The sequence below is a fragment of the Lotus japonicus genome, chromosome 2 (genome assembly GCF_012489685.1).
Source record: "Lotus japonicus ecotype B-129 chromosome 2, LjGifu_v1.2".
Classification (NCBI taxonomy): Eukaryota; Viridiplantae; Streptophyta; class Magnoliopsida; order Fabales; family Fabaceae; genus Lotus; species Lotus japonicus.
In genome coordinates this window covers 15,124,081-15,130,703 of record NC_080042.1, presented here as the reverse complement: position 1 = coordinate 15,130,703, position 6,623 = coordinate 15,124,081, and positions in this window count along the sequence as shown.

Sequence of the window (6,623 nt, the reverse complement as noted above, 5' to 3'; positions counted from 1 at the left end):
GACGTTGTTTGGCTAATCACTTGCATTCATGCACTCATTTTGAGGTTAATACACGGCGGATTACCGGACCTCGGTGGATTCCAAAATGGTCATAAGACCCGGATTTCCATATTCAGGACACTACGGTGGTCCTTAGTAGCAGACGGAATGGCAGACCTACGGGTTCACTGCTGATCTGACTACTTTTGTGTGGTGTAAGAGGCGCCCGAGCGGAATGGTCCCACTTTGGCCGGTGTTAGGGCTGACTCGATGGTGTCCTTCCTTCTTCCGGAATGCATTTTGTTACCCAGCATTGCATTTCATGCAACATACATGCTGACTTAGTTGCTGAGTGTGATTGGTACCTGTTTATCCTATTTGAGGCATGCTACCTGTTATTATGATCTTTTATATTCATTGTGAAATATGCAACCTTAGGATGTTATCCCTAAACTTATAAGCCTGAGAGGCTAAATAATTATTATCCTATATATCTGGTTTTATTATTTATATAATTCTTTGGAGTTGACCCTCGCGTCTTCTGTGTGTGTTTGGGCGGACTACGCCATTGTCAGTTGAGTATGGCGGACTGGTACGAGACGGTCGTCCCTTCGGGGGGGACCAGGTTTGAGATGTTGGACCAAGACACCCCGGGCTCATGGGTGGTCGACCCCGCCGGCCACCGAGCTATCTATTCGGGGCGAATAATGGAGGATCGCATTGACCGGATACCAAGCCTGACGCACGGAGTTTGGAGGCACTACACTGTCAGCTTCAACTTGCCACCGGGTGTACACTGCGGGACTGGACTGGGAGTACCACCACCACCGTCGCCTTCGGACGACGAGTACCCCTCGGAGGAGGTGCCTGTGGGAGGGACTTCTTCAGGCACTAGTTCACCCACTGTCGCGGCTGCTATAGACTTGGGATCGGGTGCAGAACCCGCTCGACCAGCTGTGGAGACCGATGCAGTCATCGACATAGTCGTCTTGGATTTAGATTCAGGCGACGATCTTGGGGATGCATAGTTGGGATTAGTGTAGGAGAAGCGTCTTGGCTCTGATGTTCAGTCTTTCGTTTTGGGCAGGGTAGGTCCCCGACCTTTAGCTTTTCTTGTGGTTCTCTTTACGGAAATCACAGAGAGTTGGTTGGGCTAAGAGGTCTTGTTTTAGGCCATCTAGGCTAACTCATTCTCATTTTGAGGGATAGTGTTGCGGACACTTGACTTTTCTTTTGGTATGTACCTTTTACCTTCGGGCGTTACTCTCTTTTGCTGTCCGTCACTAGAGGTTTACTCGTGACGTGGTTTACTACTTACAGCGGGGGCTGTAACTATTATTGTATATTAGTTTTGTTATCTTCTGTTGTCAAGCTCTATTTCTTTCAGTTTTAATTTTGTATTATCGAGAAAAAAAAATATTCACGTTTTTCCGCATTAAGTATTTCTTTTGGTTACGAAAGTGACGCCACCGAAATCGGGGTGTTACACTCGTGGTGCCCATCCCAAACAACTATCCGGATCATATTGAATTGCATTTCACGCATACATTCATTCTGACGGGAATTGTATGTTGTTTGAATTATTGAAGCATTGTTAGAGCCAATAACATGCTAGGTTATTTATATATATATATATATATATATATATATATATATATCAAGGCTAAAAAGCACTTTTGGCCCCTGATGTTTTAAGTTTGTGCAAATTCTTCCCTTACTCTATTTTTGTCGATGTTTCTACCCCTCATGTTTTCAAACAGTGCACCGTCTACCCCTTCGTCAGTCAGATGTTAAAAAACTAACGGAATGAGCTGATTTGACTTTTTTTTTAATATTTTTTGGACCTACCACGTGGAAATTACAAGTGAAATTGGAAAAATGGGGCATGAGAGATTTAAACTCAAGACCTATAAGTAGCAAAACATGCATTTAACCAGTTCAGTTACATACATAATTGATATATACATCAAGCAAATTTAATTTATATCATTTCCTTGATCATCATCAACTTCATATACTTCTATTCATCTCTACAATCCACTCATGAACCTCTCCTGAGAAAGCCTGACTGACAGAGGGGTAGACGGTGCACTGTTTGAAAACTTGAGGGGTAGAAACGTCGACAAAAATAGAGTAGGGGCATAATTTGCACAAACTTGAAACATCAGGGGGCAAAAATGCTTTTTAGCCATATATCAACATATATATCTATACCCCAATCACATGTTGAGTGTATAATTACTTATTTCCGTGAGTTGACCCTAGCGCCTTGGCTTTGGTTTCATGTTTGTGTTTGGGCGGTCGGCCTGCTGCCAGATGTCGATGGCGGACTGGTTTTCGATGGTCTCTCCCTCGGGGGGGATCAGGTATGAGTTGGTGGATCGTCATGCCCCCACCGCTTGGGTGATCGATTCTGTGGGTCATCGAGCGACGTACCAGGGAAGGGTCATGGAGGACCGGACAGACGAGCGTGGACGTTTGACTAGGGGAGTGCTACGACGCATGGAGCTGAGCTTTGACTTGCCGCCTTCAGTTCGCTGTGGACCAGGTACTGGTCGAGGACCACCTGCACCACCTCCGACTTCATCTTCTTTCGATGACGAGGACCCAGCCGAGATCGAGGTTGATGTTGCTACACCTGTTGCGCCACCTCCTGCTACTGCTATCGATCCTACCGACGTGGCGTCGTCCTCGAGGCTCGTGCAGCCGAAGAGGGAGTCTGTTGTTCCATCTGCCTCACGTCGTTTTCCTTTTACTCCACCGCGCGGCTACCGTGTGGAACCCCTGGTTCGGGTGGTGGAGGATGATGTTCTTACTGGAGAGGTGGATGTTGAGACGGGCTTGACTAGGACGGTGCGTAGGACAGTTAGGAGGGAGGTCGTGGACTTGGACACCGAGACGATCACGGTGGATTCCGACTCGGACTCCGACAACAGTGGGGACAGCTACTCGCCGAGCGACGAGGGAGAGGAGGAGGAGCTATGAGCAGTACTGGGAGGGTAGGTTAGGCAGCGTCATATTTTGTGTAGAGCTCTGATTCGTCTTACTTTTGGGACAAGGTAGGTTCCCGATGCATGGCTTTTTGTGTGGTTCTCTTGTTGAGGAATCACAGAGAGTCTGTCGGACTATAGGGGTATTTTGTTTAGGCCATTTTTGGAGCCGACTTTTTCTTGGATGACTGTACTTATGATCTTTTTACTTACACTACTGGTTCTGTACATATTTGCCTACGGGCACACTACTTTGAGGTCACTGCGAGTGCGCGTGACGAGACGTGCAGCTGAGGCTGTACATGTATATATGTTTGTACATCGGTTAGTTTAGATGCTGGGTTATGTCTTCATTTTCTATCGCTTTAATTTTAAGGAATCAAACGAAAAAAAAATACCTGTTTTTCGCGTAAAGTTTATTTTGTGTTACTAAAGTGACACCCAGAAATCGGGGTGTTACACCACCAATCTCTCTCCTTTTAAGGACTGGATAAGGGAGATTGCAGATCTTCCACAACGTTAAAATACCTTCGGAACCTCCCTTCTCTAGGAAAAAATCCCACTCGTCGTTCAATGCTTTAGCAAAATTCATGGCTACCTTCTCCTTCTGTGGATCCGGCTTGGTTTCCTAGAAGAGAATCACGTCTGATTGGGTCCTCCTCACCAGGTCTTTCACCGCTCTCCTCTTTTCTTCACTCCCCAATCCTCGTACGTTTCTGGACATCCAGCTCCTCTCCATGTCGAAAAGGTTGTGATCGTGGGAGAAAAGCCTCTAATTCCCCTTCCAGCGCGTCTATTGCTTCAACATCTAGTCCATCGTACTCAAGGCCGAGCACTTTTCCCAGAAGCCAGACTTTGGTGGCTCTCGTGACGTACCTTCTTGAAGTACCAATGTTTTCAAACCCTCCTGCCGATCTCGACGTCTCCCTCCGCCGGCAAATCGTCTCTTCTAGAACTGGCCTTGGGTTTTTCGACCCCTTTTCTTTGCAGAAATTTCACTCCCCTCTTTCGTGTTGCCTTTCCCAATCTCTCTCTTTAATTTTTTAGGTTTCCCTCTGTGTCTTTTTTCCGATGTGGGTGTGCGAACAAACTCGAATTCACTCAATTCAGTACTTGTTGTTTCCTTTGGTGAAAACAGAGTGGTTGTCTCCTCTGTGTATGGACTCAAAGCCTTCACAACAGGACCTGTCGAAAAGGCCCCTCCTTTAGCTCTAGGGCCTTCCTGCGGGCCAAATTGCTTTATGGCCTTAAAAGAAAGAGACCTAATCGCGTCTTCATCAGCCTCTCCAGGGAGAAATTTCCACCTTAGATTATAACACTTTGGCCCCACCACACCTTGACAAAATGGTCCTTGCCTTAAAACTTGCCACTCTAATGTATTAACCATCCCCTTGGTCATTGACTCTAATTCCACAGGGCTCCATACTTGCACCTTAAAGTCCTCACACAATCTTCTCCATAGTCCTGCTTCCACATCAACTACCATTTTCAGCTTGATGCTCCCGCACATGCAAACAAAAGCTCTGTTTTCCTATGGGATGCATTATTGTGTTCTTGTTGAGATTAGAGGTGATTTGAAATAAACTTCTAAAAGAGGATAATGCAATTGACAAGTCCCCTGAACTTGACTAACAACCCGCTTTGTGAGGCACCTTGTCTTGTTCCTCTGAACGTGAACCACCTCGAGCTCTGCTCTCTCCCGCTCGCTCCTCCGCCCCTTGTTGGCTTGCGTTATCCGTTTCCTCAACATCCACCACCATGTTCTCTACCGGAGAAGAGGATTCCCACTCTTGTGTCGTTGTAACCTTTCCTTTCCTCGCATCTTCGCATTCAAGCTCTCCCGCCTCAGTTGAGTTATCTCCTTTGACTAGAACATTGTAATAATGGTCCTCCACCCTGATTGCCATCCTATGTTTTTCAATTATGGGGGGTTTTGAGCAGATTAGTAATCCTGCATAGTCATATCTACTATGATTCTCAGTTTGCTAATCTAAAATAACAAGTTCTCCCAATTTCCCTGCTATTAAGGAGAGGATTTTTATGTTCCAAGCTCCCAATGGGATTTGCCACACCTTGATCCATACTAAGTAGCTTGAAGATTTATCCTTGGCTGAAGACGACCTGATTGTCTCGAACTTCTCCCCTAAGTCACTGCCATCACTGAGGAATTGAAACATTTCATCTTGTGTATTAAATTCAATGGTCATCTCCTTTCCTCAAGAAGCCCTCTATGCTTCTCAAGCCATGGTATCCCCTTAGTGATACCACTACTGTGTTGCTCACTCGCCTTCGATCTTCATCAATAGGCCAAAAAGATTCCTCTGCTCCAAGGCTCTCCTTTGGTTTCTCGGGCCAACCTTCTTGTTGACTCAACCTCGGTTTCCATTGCAGTCTTGTTTTCCTTGCATACCTTCTCCCATCTTTCCCTCCACCCTTAATCTTGCCCGATGTGAAGAAGAAGGGGAATCTCGCCATCGAGACTTTGATTGGAAACCCGTTCATCAACGTCCCATTCAGAGTAAAAATGGCTTTTCTCGCCTCTGTATCAAGGTTGAATCTAACAAAGCCAAATTTGGATTTACGATTTCTCTTCTTTGCTTTCTGAACAAAGACACCTGCAGTCCTTCCGACCTTGGAGAAAGCTTCCTTGATCTGAAAATAGGTCGTTCCCTCAGTCAACCCATCGATGAACAAGGGTTTGATCCTCCTCCTCTTTGCTTCTGCAAAGACGATTCAGGTTTGGAGTTCTTAAAGAGTCGTGTGTTGCTTCATATCCTCCCTATTTCCCGTCGTTGTTGATCGCCTCTCTCCGATTTCGACGTGCTCGCGCTTTTGTCAAACCTCCATGGCTCCTTTCCTCTAACCGTTTCTGATACGTTTTGCACCTTCTGATTCTCTGCAGCTAGGGTTTTTCCGATTGTCGCTGACCTAGAAGGAACTCTAGCCACGTCTAGAGAGAAGGGAGAACACGTCTTTCTAACCCATACCTTTTCCACAAATTTTATTTTTATAGACAAGTGTTATTAAATTAGTTCCTTTACCAGGATTTAAACCCTGACCCTTCATCCCTTAGTACCTTTCATTACCCTTAGCACCACCCAAACCCCCAATCCCCGAAGGATAGCTCCAGTGGTAAGAGCTAGGGACATAAGGGTTGGGGTGGGATGAAGGGTGAAGGGTCTCGAATTCGAACCCGGAGGAATGATTAATTTACTAACATTTCTAACAACTAACATTTGCTTATAAAAAAAAACAACCCAAACCCCCATTTTCTACTTCCATCAGAATAATTCAATAATTCATGTTCATATGAGGGATTTGGATCCTCTCCATCCAGCTTCTCTCCATCCTCTCTCCATCCAAATCTGAGCCATTGATTTGGAAATTTAAAGGCTTGGATCAATTTAAGAAGAGAGAGAAAAAATGAATTATATTTAAAGGCTTGAATCAATTTAAGAAGAGAGAGAAAACATTAACTAATCTTCACCTTTAAAATTCAAAATCAATGGCTCAGATTTTGGATGGAGAGGGGATGGAGAAAAGCTGGATGGAGAGGATCCAAATCCTCATATGAGTGCGTGAGTAGTAAGTAGCGATATTTATTTAAAAAGTTTTTTGTTTAAAACTAAATAAATTACAAAGAAAAAAGGCTTA